Source organism: Natator depressus, chromosome 10 (assembly GCF_965152275.1).
Source record: "Natator depressus isolate rNatDep1 chromosome 10, rNatDep2.hap1, whole genome shotgun sequence".
Taxonomy (NCBI): Eukaryota; Metazoa; Chordata; order Testudines; family Cheloniidae; genus Natator; species Natator depressus.
In genome coordinates, this window is record NC_134243.1 from 51,219,430 (window position 1) to 51,234,947 (window position 15,518).

Sequence of the window (15,518 nt, forward strand, 5' to 3'; positions counted from 1 at the left end):
GACCAATTAGAACTGAACTTGGAAATGTGGAAAATGATGGTAGCATGGGCACCAAGCAACTGAAAGAAGGAGCCATGAGCAGGGGCGGAGGCATTTAAAGATTCTGTGAGGCCACGTTAAACATTTCCAAACCCAGAGTTTTAAAGGTACACCCAAAATTGTAAAATGGACATTTTCAATCATATTTCACTTGAGCCACTAGGAAGCTCCAGGAAACCTTATAGAACATTATCTCTTATTTAAATATCCCATGCTGCTTCCCTGCATTTCCTTTCCCATCATTGTTTTCAGTCTACCTATTGTAGAGGGCAGTGTCTTGATGCTCTTTGTGCTGATAAGTAAGCTATACATTGTTCTTTCTGATGATCTATGCTGTAACGGGCCAAGGGGTCAGGAGTGATGTTTTGTTGCAATACAGAGAGAGATCATTGCAAAGAGGGATGGCCAAAACTGAGATTTATCCAGAGAGCCCTTTACAATATCTCTTTGCTTACCTGACATCCTAAACCTTTGAGCTATCCCACAAACTCCCGTTACAAGGGGGAGACAGAGCAGAACAATGTGACTCTTCAGTAACATAAAACGATAGCAGGTGAGGTTCATCTGGCTGCAGATTTAGTTCTAAAACCCAGAAGAGTATTTCTACTCTCTAAAGTGACTGTGGAAATGGGATTGAGAATAGAGCTGGGCAAAAATTTTCAAATTAACGCCGCCCCCCCCCCCAAAAATTGCAGACTCAGGTTGACCGAAACATTTTGTGAATTAATTTAATCTGATTAAATATTTCAGTCCAAAAAATGCTGCTCCCCCCCTCCCCCCCAAAAAAAAAAGTTCTGAAAAAACCCCCAGAACATATCACTTGGATATTTTCAAAATGTACTATTTTGATTTTTTCAACTGGAAACACCTTCTTGTTTCAAATTTTACTTCTATTTTATTTTTTAAAAAAGATTAAAAACTTGAAAACCAAATGAAACTTTCTGTTCCAGGTTGAACAGAATATTAAGTTTGACCCAAAACTTTTTTTTTTCAACTTTTCTGTTCAGGTCAACCTGAAATGAATTTTTGTTTCAAGTTTTTGAGCTTGGCCACGAACCAAATAAGCTCTAATTGTGAGGCTCCAAGGTTCCTGTCTCTCAAGGACTCTCAGTTACCTGAGCTTTATTTGCAAGCAGAATGTATTTTTAGCTGCAAACTCAGGGAGGAAACCCCAAGGAAACATCCTTTTCTTCCACATCCAATCTTGTTAACTAACAAAAGGAACAATCCAGAGGAGTTATAACTGGGTGTAAGCCAGTGTGCAGACTCACCCTCAGGGGAAGGAAAAAGGAAAGTCCCAACTACAAGTCACTTCCTAGTCCTTTCCTCGGGGCTTGCTTTATTTCCAAACACAAAATTCAAAACCAGACCAAATCAACTCAAGCTACTGAGTGACAGCCAGCTAGGAAGAGGCTGGACACACCCCTCCTTTGCTAGCTGTCTTTGTGTCAGCTCTCCCTTTCCTTTTCTCACCCTGCCTAGATATGATAGGCAGGCACAGGTAACCCTTCACATGCCAAAACACCTTTTATAAACCTTGTCACAGTATGCTATAGAGATCATATATAAGGCATATAGAGGCTGTCATCTGTAAAGGCCTAGGCTCAAATCCAGATCAGGTGCAATGAAATGATCATGATGATCTCAATTTAGCCCCTAATAGTCTTCATCATATCACAGAACCACTCCCACCCCAAAATACAAGCAGCAAGCCCTGCCTGCTGGAGATCGAGCATGGGAAAAGTAAAAGTGTTTACCAGGCAGGAATACTGTGGAATGGAAATAACATGAGGGAAGCTTAAACAGCACCCAGTCAGCACTTTACCTCGTTCTTTAAAATAGCAAAAGCAAGTAGCTTAGTAACAGACAGAACACGTGGAAGGAAAAGATGGAAGATCCCTTTGTAAGACATAGCCAGTTGAGATGGGCTGAAGGAATTGAATGCATGGTTATACAAAATTCTAAAATCAGCCTAGTTTCCGATCTAGGTTCTGTTTTACCTGGAGCACCGAAGTGGCGGGGAGGGGCTCAGATAAAAACCATCTAGTTTTGGCCCATTTCCAGCAACTGGTGAATGACAAACATGGCTGAATTTCTGATTGGCTGAAGACTACATACGTGATTTTTGCAGAAAATTAGAAACTGTTTAAAAAAAAAATCCAGAAGAGAAAACGCTAAGGGGCTGGCTCAACTTTTTATAAATCAATGTCCAAGTATCAAATTAGGGACACTAAACCCAAGCCTTAAATGTAGCAGAGAATGAAATAACTACTCCCCTAAAGGTATTTAAACAAGACAGGAGAAAGTAGTTTCGTGGGCCTTCTCCTGATCAGAGAAAGCCAATGGCAAAAATTGCATTGACCGGAGAAGGATAGATATCTGTAAGAATGGGTCTGAAGTTGTATAAATTTGAATCCCCTAAACACAGCCAAGCTTCAAAAAAAAGTAAGGAAACAAAATTGACATGATTAACAACAACACAAAGGCACAATCTTTCCTTAGTTCTGGAAATGGGACACAATGCATTATAGAAATGTAGCATGCCTTAGTTCAGCTACTTGGAGACAGCATCCCCAAGGGAAAATCTAATTTGTTGTGAAGAGAAACAAAAGACTTGGTACTGCATCTTCACTGAACACATATTTGGAAACATTTCCTATACAGAGACTCAAGCAAAATGAGTGTTCTGACACCAGCATTGCACTTAATGCAGGCTTTTTTGTTTTTAGAAGGAATTTCTTGTGGGTCAAGACGAAGCTTTGAAAAGAAAAGAAATAATCCACATAAAGTTAGAAAACACCTGAAAGCTAATCTACAGACCTTTTCCATAGTGAAGGATTTTCCAGGGCAGGAAGTGTCTATGAGAGATCAGTGACATTCCATGAAAAAGCAGCAAGGATTGATTTAGTCTGTGTGAATCATAACAATCATACTTTGCATTTCTCACATGAAGGTCAAAGAGCACTTTAGAAATGTTGAATAATCAAGTCTGGTATGATCTATGCAATTATGCATATTATAGACTGGTACTTCTAGGGCATTTAAGTGGATTGCCCAAAGTTCCAAAGGAAGTCGCTACCAGAGTTGGGAAGAAAACTCAGAGACCTGATTCCAAATCCTTTGTTATAACCACTAGACAACACTCCATCTACTTAATTAACATCTTACATTAAATAATGCATTTGTAAGAAATCAAAGTCGCCTGAGGGAACAAGCGAAGAGGGGAAAAAGCAATGTTTAATTACAACTGGAATGAAAGAATTAGTTTGTCCTCTGACACAGCACTGAAAAAAATCCCAATTACTCTAATAATTTAAACGGTAACACAGAATCTTTGAGAGAACCACCACCCTACACCATGCTCCAATTTACTGATTATTCAACCCAGATCACATTGGGTTGTTTAACCCCCAAAAATTGAATAACCAAAGCCTAAAAAGGTACTGAAAGGAAATGAATGAATCTACTCAGGAAATAAAATGTCAGGGTAATTACTTTTAATCTGTAAAAGGCCGAGCTATCTGAAAGGCAAGTGGGGAGATCATAGTTTCATAAGAGAACATTTTCTACTGAGAGCAAAATCTGAGAGAGATATAAAGGTTACGGATACTAGTGCTTTTGTTTGAGAGAAGCGCTGCAAATCAACTAAGGTTTGGCATAGCGGGACAAGTGCTCTCTCTCACTTTGTCCCCCATTTAGAAGCAGACGCAAGCATCCGAGAACCACTCTCAGCAACACTTGGCAAGGCAGAACAAATCAAAATAGATAGATGTTGTGGTGACAGGAATGGGCAGCAGGTATCATAGGCTGGGGGAGGCTGTGCTTCCCCAAACAGTCAGGCATGGCCCCACTCACACTCTATTCACAGGCCCTGTCCTGCCAGTTCCCCTGTCCCTGTGTCATGGCCCCGGCTAGGGCTGGCGCTGGGATCACGATGCCCACCTGGCACTCCGGGGCTGTGGCCGAGCTGCCTGCCCTCCTGGCACTCCGTGGCTGGGGCTGTGCCACCCACCTTTCCAGCTCTCTGGGGCCGTGGCTGCACTGCCCACCCTCCCGGTGCTGGGGGTGCTAGCTTGTGGTGGGGACTGGCAGCTGCGGTGCGGGGAGGCTCTGGGCTCCAGTGGGGGGCAGTACGGAGGGGGCGGGGCTGGGAGCTAGCCTCCCCCAGCCGGCAGTTCACATGCTGCCCATGGTGGCCGGAATACCTCTGTGGTGTGCCCAGCCCAGCCCAGCCCTTCCTTCAGGGGTATTTTGCCTGCCTCTTCCCCAAATGAGAAGTAGCTATCTGTGATTTCAGCAGCTGCAAGAGCTGGGAGCAGATTCTTTCAAAGCTGCTAATCTGGAAATGGAAAGCATAGCAAATTGAAAAGAGACTCAGGGGAGAGACTGGTTGGCACCATCTTGGAGGAATTGTGCCATACAAAAGTATATCTTGTTGCTGGTGTGTTAGACTTCATGATTCAGATGTGATTATACGACAAGATACATGTAACGCTTTAACTGTAAAATGGCCACCTCTGTACCACGTTACCACATCCAGCATTACACTAGCACATGGGCCTCAAAAGCAGCAGAACCAACACCCTTCCAGGGACTTTTAATTCCACTGTAAATTACACAATCTCCTGTTGCACATCCCCTATCATGTACAATATCACACTGCAGCTTCCCTTCCCAGCCCTATCCCACCGGCTAATGGTATATGCTCTTGGGCATGATGAACAAAGTAAAATTGTTAAAGTAATAGTGCCTCGTTGTGTCCTTGTGCTTCCCCAGCTATCTGTCTCTTTCCTGTTGTTGTTTCTTGTCTCATACTTTGATTGTAAGCTCTTTGGGGCAGGGGCTGTCTTTTCTGTTCTGTTTATACAGCATCTAGGGCAGTGGTCCCCAAACATTTTACGTCATGGCCCCCTCCTCATGTAATCAGTCTGTGCCCTCGGGGCCGGGAGCAGGGGGCCAGAGCTCTGACTGGAGCTGCAGCCGAGGCCAGAGCCACAGCCAGGGGCTGCGCTGTGGTTGGAGCTGGGAGTCAAAGCTGGGGCCTTGGCTGGGGGTGGAGCTGGGGATGGAGTGGGACTGGGTAGTACTCTCCCACTACTCTCCCTGCCTGGGGACTGGCCTGGGCCTTGCTGCGCCCCTCAAACTTTCCTCCATACCCCATGCCCCACAGTTTGGGGACCACTGATCTAAGATAATGAGGTCCTAGTCCATGGCCCCAATACAAATAATCAATACTCTCAAACAAACAAAGAAAAAAAAAAGAACCCCCAAAGTTAATGGCTTTAGCAACAACTCAGGGCCCTACTAAACAAAGAGAACAGACTTGCCTCTGCAACTTCAGGTTTAATTTGCCAGACTCTTGTCATACTATGAATAATTGCATACTTCCTCATCAAAAGAAGATATACGTGTTATCCACTTGGTGATAGGCTTAGAATGAGGCTACGTCATAGAGGGTTAAAGGTTATGCTAATAGATATACGTTATGGGCTACCTGCATGCAGAAACAAGTAAGTTAATAGTGGCACACCTTAAGAAAAGCCTGCTCTTGCTGGGAATCACTGATTAACTATGACGCAACTAGGATTTCCAGCTGTTTTAGTCCTAGTTTTATGGTCCTCAGGTGGATTCATAACATGATTATACAAAAAAATAAATAAAAAAGCCAGGGTTCTCTATCAACTTGTTCCTTTTACTTTTGCAAGTCAAGATGGCTACAAATGACTCTTGCAACATCCTCAGGGTCCAGGAAGAAATGGTCCTTCACAGCAGATGATCTCTCAATGGGAGGCTTTCCAGGAGTATGGAAGTTAGGGCTTGTCTGCAATAATTCCCCATGTGGACCTGCTAATTCCAGAATAAGATTTTTTTCTATTTTAGTTTAGTCCACTTTGGAAGTGGTTTAAGGAAATGTGGAATTTGGGTCCTGTGGAATGTAGCCATATTCTGCTTTATGGGATTTCACCCCAACACTTGGCAGTTGAAATTCATTTCATGTGCCACTGGACCTGAACACACAGACCGTATCATCTGTAACCATGTCAGCATTTGGAGTTTGGCACAGTTTGGGCTTTTCATTTGTCCTCAATGAGCTCTGCAATGCAGTATTGACATGGTTTGGGTTTAGGTTGTAGCCTTTTAGATTGTATTTTAAAGTTCTCTTTGATGTGGAGCATATTTTGCTTATTATATATTAACAGCATCTTGTAATTTTAAGCACAGTAACTGCTCATTTGATTTGTCCAACTGTTTCCTTTGTATTTTGAGCTGTACTTGGTCTAACTGAGTTAGTTGTTGTATGGACAGAGAAAACACAAGCCTATGCCTGTTAGAAATTAAAGGCACTATTGTGATAAGGGATGCATGCTTCTTTTCCTCCCTCGTACTCTTTTTGCAAGTTACTTATAACTTGTATTTGGCCTATAAATTGGCTCAGGCCCTGACTCAACCGGGAGCCAGTCCAAACGCAGCGGTTACAAGCAGGGTAATTTTGGAAAGTTTGAATGCAGATGCATCTAACTTTGTCTCACTTTTTGGACATATTAGGCAGTTGCAGGGGAAGTCTAAGTTTCCCACTTTGGCATTAAATAAGACTAGTCTTGAGTTTAGAGCCCTGGAGATGGCACTGTAATGATGATCACACTAAGGAAACAGGACATCTGTCATTCCCCATCCAGTGGATAGCCTGTTCCCTGTTATTACTCCTCTTTCCTTGCCCCCTGGGTTAGTACCGTTGCTGGCTGGGTCCCATGCCTGCCAGCCTGGGTGGTTCCTCTCTGATACTAAGGCCTTCCTCAGGCTGGCTCCATGATGCTACCCACAGGGCTACAGTGATGTGGCCCCTTGGCACTGTCCCCAGCCACTGTGTCACAGTGTTGCTGCTCTACCTAGGGGTTTGAGAGAATTGCTTCTCAGGGCCTGCAGCAATAGCCCCTGCTGTGGGTTACTGAAAGGAGCCACCGAAAATAAAACAAGGGTCTCATCTGTAGCTCCAAATTCCCACAACCACCCGTTGAAAAAAATGGGACTTTGGTCACTTTACAGAAACGTAGTACACACCGAGTCTCCTCATTTAAAGAAAATAGGGACATCCCTAGAAGTAAATTGGGTATGGTGCTGGCACCATAATGCTCTTCCTCTGAAAAAGACTCCCACCCTAACAGTGATATTGAATACAACAGTGCATGCAACATATTTCACAAGGAAGTTGTTGCATCTGTTCAGTGACAGAATGCCTCCAGTGTTCCCAATGCATCGCACCATGGGCTCTGGCACCGTCATACGCTAGAGGGAACAGGGACTTAGTTGTCAGCTGATTTTTCCTCTTTCATCATGGGTGTACGTAAAGAATTGTTCACAAGTGAATGAAAATGACCAAAGAGCAGTGGTATGAAGTGTACAGTCACAGCCTGGGCGAGTTACATAAAACAACTCTATGCAGTTTTTAAAGAGGAAAAAAATAAAACAGGTCTAGATCCTCTGAACACAGTAGAAGTATCAATAGATGTCAAGTAGTGGGAGGTCGGAGTGAAGTAGGGGGATGGCTGTTCATTCAGGCCACAGGACCCTTGTTCTTTTAATTTGGTAATTTGTAAAATCAGACATGTCCCACACACACTCTCTCTCTGCACACCCTCACACAGTATCAAATCCCCAGCTTGTCTTCAGCAAGCTGACCTCAAACCGTTATGCTGCCTGCTATGGTATTTTACAGTTCATGAAGAATGCAGGGAAGCATTGCACCTTCCCAGCTCTAGCCAGTGGTACTTTAAGTGATAGTGGGAAGAAGCCAGAGGCTGTGTAGGAAATGCTGGGTTTTGAAGGTGACACTACAGTCTGTTCTGTTACCGCATGCATGACAACGAAGGGGGAATTGAGTCTACCAGCTAGTTTTTTCTCAGCATTTTTGTTTTTAAAATGAAAAATAGAGTGTAGTTTGAAATATGAAGACAAAGTGGTCTGAGAGTTTATTCAAGGGTTTGTGCAGAAATTAGAATGACGTCTCACAGCCTAAGTTCTTCACATATAAAAAGAGAGGCAAACTGGATCTCAAAAGCATTCATGCCATGACACCAGGAAATAGGTTTCTTCTCAAGGGGTTTATGGAGCATGAGGACTTCCTGCACATTGAAACTCAGAGCAACAGTGAGATAAATGACGCTACTCAGTAGGGGAATTTCACTAGGAAACCAACTGCACAATCACTTCTGCTAAAATGCCTGATCGTCAAGAGACTGATACTAAGTTTTAACAAATTTCACCTCCGATGTACAATGAACATGAAGTTGGGAAAGTTCTATCTGTGCACAAAGTGTAATGTTTACTCATCAGAGACTCTGACAGCATAATTTTGGCCCCAAACCAAAACTTTGTAGATCACAAGTAACTTTTGTAACTAAAAAATGAGCTTCCAGACTTTGAAATGTTCAAATAATCTTGTGCACAGTTAGAACAGTTCCAGCTTTACTTTCAGAGTACATCAGAGATAAACCCTACTTAAAACTAAATACCTGATCTACTGAAGATAGTGCTTTGTAGCCATAATATAGTTGTCCATCCTCGAACAGACTACAGCTATGAAAACTTAGCCTTTGATTACCAAATTAAAAGCTCCTTTATGAACAAGGAAGGAGGGAGTAGGAGGGAAGGGCGGTTAGCTCAGTGTAAAGTGTTCAACTTCCAGAACAAGGGACGTGTTGCCCTGCACATCTCTGCCAAAGGATGAGTATGTGCAATCAGCAGTCAGAATTTCTTAAAGCAAAGTGAGTCAGGGGAAGAAGGCTTATACCTCATTACAAAACCATTCACCTACTGTCCCCCTGCACCCTTTTTTCCCCTTCCTCACACACTCATTCCTGCAAATTGAAAAATCTCCTTTTCAGCTTTACAAAAGCTATTCCCTGCTTTTCAGCATCATGCAGCAATTGCAACAAAGAAAAATGTATACAGCTTGGCAAGCCTGAGGCCACCTTACCAAAAAGTCTATGCAGGCTGGACACATTGTTTAAGATATGGTGTTCCTTAAAGATTTTATTTGCTTTGGGGGAGGAGAAAGTGCTTCAACTGGTTTTACCCTGGCAAATTTTACCCCCATGCAGGTAATTTGATCTAGAAAGGCTGCTCAAGCCAAAGGTGGGTCAAAGGGAGATGGTTCATATTCAGATCTAAGGGCACATCTACACGGGCAAAATAACAGCGCCAGCAGTTACTGCGCTGCTCAGAGAGCGCTGAAGGGAAACTGCTGTTGTGTGTTCACACCGACAGCTGCCTGTGCAATAGCGTATTCACACTTGCAGCGCTATTCAGAGTGCTGCACTCTGGGCAGCTATCCCACCGAGCATCTCTTGCTCTTTTGCCACTAAGACTTGTGGGAAGGCGGAGGGTCCCAATGACCCATTGCTTCACATCCCAGCAATCCCTGTGCTTCATTCCACATTTGGCGCCATCTTTCAACGGTTTGTGTACTGCGCACTCTGCCTCTTTCGGGCTGCAGGAATGGATCCCGAACGGCTGACCAGTATGCTGCTCGCTCTGACCAACACATCACGAGTGGCAGTGGAGTTATTCACACTCGCCACACGTAGTAGCCATGACACGAGATCGCTTGTGGCATTCACGGAGGTGCTGACCACAATGGAACACCGCTCTGGGGCTCGGGAAACAAGCACTGAGTGGTGGGGTCACATCGTGATGCACGTCTGGGATGAGGAGCAGTGGCTGCAGAACTTTTGGATGAGGAAAGCCACATTCATGGGACTGTGTGATGAGCTCACCCCAGCCCTGTGGCACAAGGACACGAGAACGAGAGCTGCCCTGTCACTGGAGAAGTGCGTGACGATTGCACTGTGGAAGCTGGCTACTCCAGACTGCTACCGATCAGTCGCTAACCAATTCGGAGTGGGAAAGTCGACAGCTGGAGTCATGTTGATGCAAGTGTTGAGGGCCATTAATTGTATCCTGCTCCAAAAGACCATGACTCTGGGCAACGTGTGTGACATTGTAGATTGCTTTGCACAAATGGGCTTCCCTAACTGCAGAGGGGCAACATATGGCAAGCACATTCCAATTCTGGCACCAGACCACCTAGCCACTGAGTACATTAATTGCAAGGGGTATTTCTCAATGGTTCTCCAGGCACTTGTGGATCATCGTGGGCATTTCACAAACATTAACGCAGGCTGGTCTGGAAAGGTGCATGATGCATGCATCTTTCAGAACACTGGCCTGTTCAAGAAGCTGCAACCAGGGACTTTCTTCCTGGACCAGAAAATCACCGTAGGGGAGGTCAAAATGCCCATTGTGATTCTGGAAGACCCTGCTTACCCCTTAATGCCGTGGCTTATGAAGCCATACATGGGGCAACTTGATAGCAGCAAGGAGCAGTTCAACAACAGGTTGAGCAAGTGCAGAATGACTGTTGAGTGTGCATTTGGCCGTTTAAAAGCCCACTGGTCATACCTGAATGGGAAGCTGGACATGGCCAAAGACAATATTCCTATGCTTATAGCCGCGTGCTGTACGCTCCATAATATTTGTGAAGGGAAGGATGAACACTTCACTCAGGGCTGGACTGCAGAGGCTCAGCGCCTGGAGGCTGAGTTTGAGTAGCCTGAGACCAGAGTCATTAGAGGGGCACATCATGAGGCCATAAGGATCAGGGATGCCTTGAGTCAGCAATTTGAAGCTGAAAGCCACTAATATTTGTTGCTATGCTCGGGATTGCAGTGCTTTTAATGCTAGGAGGTGATTGGTGCACATGATGCAAGAAAGGGGCTTAACATAATTGTATGTTGCTTTGCAGCGCTCTTCTTGATTTCACTTAATAGAATAAAGATTGCTTTCAGACCAACACAATTCTTTTATTAAAAAGCAACAAGTGAAGGAGAGAGTCAAAGGAAAAAAATCATCAGCAGGGAGGGGGATGGGAGGGTCTCAAGAGGAAGAGGGGTCCTGGAATGGCTACAGATTTGTGTATGTCCAGGGATCATCCCCAACTTCTCCTTTGGAGTTCAGTGAAGCAGGTGCTGTATTTCAGCAGGGCCAAACTGTAGAGGGATGGGTGTTGAGTGCAGTGGGTAGTGGGAGTCCACACTGCTGGACTGTGAGGAGGGAGGAGTGGAATGCTGCAGGTAGAGAGTGGAGCCAGGAGGTTGATAAGAGTGTGTTGGCGGTGTGTGTGTGTGTGTGCGGGGGGGCACATGGGAAAGAGTTTTGTGACAGCGGCTGCAGGGGAGGGTGGGTGCGGAGCTGCTTGGTTTGAAGAATTAGTATCACCTGGAGCGTGTCCACTTGGCGTGCCATAATGTTTAAGAGCTGCTCCATGACGTCTTTCTGGTGTGCCGCATTCTCCTTTCGGTCCCTCTTCTCACTGTCCCGCCACTCCTTCAATTTCTGTTTCTCGGAGTGCATCATAACCTCACGGAGAAAGTCCTCCTTAGTTCTTCGTGGCCACTTTCTAATTCTGCGCAGCCGTTCTGCCGCCGATAACAAAGAGGGAGGCTGTGCTCCGAAGGTCATCTCTGTGAAGTTTAAATGCAACATTTTACAGAAGCAGTATTGTTTGCAAAACAGTCAGCACTGATTAAGTGCTTCAAAACACAGCAAGTACTCACACACCTGTCACTAACTGGCTGACCCAGGCAATCACACATGAGCCACAAGACCCCCAAAATGGTGAGTAGCCACAGGGGCAGGGTAAATCACTCTTCACGGACCCTGCTGTACACTGGGCACGTGGCTCCTGGGGAGAGCCAGCACTGGAGGGGGAGAGGGGGACTGATAATCATTCCTGTCCCCACACTTTCCACAGGCGGTGATCATTGTGGAAGATATCACGCTGCTGAGGATGAGCAGGGAATCAAGGGAGGGTCTTCTCCAAGCCTGCGGCTTCCACCCTGGCCCCTATGCGGCTCGCCTATGTGCAGCAATGGTCCCCCCCCCACGTGACAGCACAGTGGCATGGGAAAGTTAACATTAATGGGGCAAGAAACAAAGCAGCTCTGCCGAGGAACCTGCGGCAGCGGATTGCCCAGTATCTCCACAAGAGTTTCCTGGAGATCTCTGAGGGAGATTCCCGTGAAGTGAGGGAGTCTATCAACAGCCTGTTCCGCCGCTCAGACTAGGCATGCGGGGGGAGACAAGCCTGTTTTCTGTAACCCTCCTTCCCCCAGCTCCTCACTTCAGCAATTCCTAAAATCAGATCCACTTACTAGGGGCCTCCTCTCCTCTTTGCGCTTCACCAAGATCCGACTGCTGTGACTGGTGACACTCTGTACCTCGAGGAAACACCCTACACCCCCATGTTCATCTTTATAAAATGATTGTGTGGTATCCAATGCAAAGTTTGTCATGTTGGGTGTCTTCGGAAGGGTCATGATGCACTGAGCATGGCTGTTATAGTGACATTACAGAGAGAACAGAGAGGCAGTTTACACGTCGTCAGGGCATGAATGGGACAAATGCAGCCCAGTCTCACAGGAACAATGGACACTGGCTCATGCAGCAACAAAAGAATATGTTAGACTCTCGAGGCAGTCACCCCCTTCCTTTGGTTAGTTTGAAACTGGGATGAGGTAATGCTCACCTGACTCTGGAGATAAAGTAAAGAGGAAAGAAAGGACATGATAAAAGGGAGAGACATTTTGCCATGCTCTCTCTCTTCCTTCTACATCTGCAGACACCACCACCAAGCGACTGAAGCGCTGATCAAAGGGGAGAGCCTGGCTGAAGAGCAGCCAGCCTGTGGTGAGAATCATCTAAGTTTGTAAGCAGGGCTGTCCTTATCCATATGCAAAGTACGCAGCTGCATAGGGCACCAGGAAATTTGGGGCACCAAATTTCCTGGTGCCCTGCACAGCTGCGTGCTGTTCCAGCCCCTGCTCCGCCTCTTCCCCGCCCCTGCTCTACCCCAACCCCACCTCTTCCCACCACTGCTTCACCCCTTCCCTAAAGCCCCCGCCCCTGCTCTGCCCCTTTCTGCTCCGCCCCCACCCAGCCCCTTCCCTGCCTCTTCCTGGCCCTGCTCTGCCCCAGCCCCACCCTGCCCCCACTCTCCTGAGGAGTGGAGCAGGGCCGGGCCTACTTTCACTGGTGGCGGGAAGTGCAGTGGCCCAGCCCCAGCTGTGCCGCCAGTGAGTGCTGTGGAGTGGTTCCCCCTGTTCCACAAGCCAGCCCCGCCCCCCCCCACGGAGGCCTGGAGCCCCCCCTATGGGGGGACTGCGTAGGGCACCAGAGTAGCTAGGGTCAGCTCTTTTTGTAAGGACATTGAAAGTATTAAGATCAGCTTAGAATGCGTTTTGCTTTTATTTCATTTGACCAAATCTGACTTGTTATGCTTTGACTTATAATCACTTAAATCTACCTTTATAGTTAATAAATCTGTTTGTTTATTCTACCTGAAGCGGTGCATTTGGTTTGCAGTGTCAGAGACTCCCCTTGGGAGAACAAGCCTGGTACATATAAATTTCTTTGTTAAACTGAGAAATTTATACAAGCTTGTAGCATCCAGTGGGCATAACTGGACACTGCAGGACGGAGGTTCCCAGGGTTGTTTCTGGGACCGGAGATATTGGCTAGAGTCATTCGCTTGCAAGTAGCTGGGAGCAGCTTGCATGCCAGAGGCTATGTGTGAACAGCCCAGGAGTGGGGGTTCTCACAGCAGAGCAGGGTAAGGCTGGCTCCCAGAGTCAAGGATTGGAGTGGCCTAGCAGATCACTGGTCCAGACAACACCAGAGGGGAATGTCACACTGGCTAGGCTCCTCTGGGGTAGAAAAGAGCTCCTGGCTGCATGCATCTCTGGGCTCTGAGTCATCCTCTGCCTCTGGGTCCGCCCCCCATCCCTGTCGAAGATTTCCTCCTCCTGGCTTGGTGCACTCTCGACTGGCAACGAAACCAACAAAATATCCACAGGGGACTTCGCAGTGGAGGTGGGGTGGCCACCGAGTATCACGTCCAGCTCTTTGTAGAACCGGCAGCTTGTGGGAGCTGCACTGGAGCAGCGGTTTGCCTCCTGCGCCTTGCGGTAGGCATTCCGCAGCTCCTTCACTTTGACCCTGCACTGCAGTGTGTCCTGGTCATGGCCCCTTTCTGTCATGCATCATGAAATCTGTCTGTAGGTATCATAATTTCTACAGATAGAGCGCAGCTAGGACAGGACAGCCTCCTCTCCCCAAATGCTGACGAGGTCCAGCAGCTCGGCATTGCTCCAAGTGGGGAATGCCTGGTGCATGGAGCAGGCCTGGCCACCTGGAAAGATGTGCTGAGACCACTGCACGCATCACCGAGGGGACTTTCGGAAGGGGACTTTCAAATTTGCAAAGGCATGTACGGGGTGGGGCTGACGGTTGGTCACATGAGGGCAGGGCAGTAGAGTTCAAACCGATGACCAGAGAGGCGAGAACAGGCATTGTGGGACACCTCCCGGAGGCCAACCGTAGCGCTGTAATTGCCACGGTGTCTACACTGGCACAGTGGCACTGTAGCCCCAACACAGAAAGCTGTATGCCTCTCGTCAGGGTGTTTTTTTTTTTTTTTTTTTACAGCACTGCATCTGCATAGTTTCTGCCCATTAAGTGGCTTGGCAGTGTGTACATCTCAGGAGTTACAGCACAGAAAGCTGCTTTACTGCATGGAAACTTGCCAGTGTGGACAGGGCCTAAGTTTCCCAACATTTGAGATCCAGGGTTTTTGCTCAGGTCCATCTCTACTTACAGGGTTTTAGGACTATGGTTCATATTTCGTTGGAGGCCTCTGGCCATTCATACTGGCAAAATCCTGTAGCTGAAGAAATCAAATCCTATCGAGCTTCAAGGCCCTCCCAAAATAAATCCTGGGTAAGGAGCTGAGACCCAGTTTAGAAAGGCACTTAGTGCTGACTCCGAAATAGTTCTTCCTCTCTGTTACATTTCAAAGATAAGCTGAGACACACTAAGCAAGAAGGTACTGCATCATACAGTGCAAAACTGGAAGGGCCTGAGCATAGCTCAAGTTATATCAGTTGATAAAGAATAAATTTAAGAGATAGAACTAGCAACATACTCTGTGAATAATGATCACCACATGCTGTCTGTACAACACACTCATTTATCTGCATCGTCACCATCATCCCAAAGCACCGTGGAAACTGATATACTAATAGGCATTCTATAACATTGCATAACAATCAGAGGAAACAGGGAAGTAAAGAATAATACTGTATCTAGCTGAAATTGTGGAGGAGTTTTTGTAGGGAGAATATAAATTACCCAAGTTGAAATTTGGCCACAGAGCTAAATTAATCCCCCTATATATTAATTCTATACTGTACGCTTATAGGGACCGATCCAATGCCCAACTGAAGTCAATAGCAGTGTTTCCAGTGATTTAAATTGGTTTTGGATTAGGCCCATCGGGAATGTAACCTACGTGGATACATTTCTCTCCAATATTCTGAAACTTCCCAATGCACCTAGTATTATAAATTCCTGTATTATAACAGGAG

The 15,518-nt window shown here is 46.2% G+C and overlaps 1 long non-coding RNA gene across 1 annotated transcript in view; it reads right to left on the reverse strand.

Moving 5' to 3' along the window:
• Positions 1 to 10,924: 10,924 nt before the first annotated feature.
• Positions 10,925 to 15,518, reverse strand: part of LOC141994512 (uncharacterized) — a 37,323-nt gene continuing 32,729 nt past the window's right edge. The window contains exon 4 of the long non-coding RNA XR_012641150.1: positions 10,925 to 11,558. This is a non-coding gene — a long non-coding RNA (uncharacterized LOC141994512). The remainder of the gene's footprint in view (positions 11,559 to 15,518) is intronic.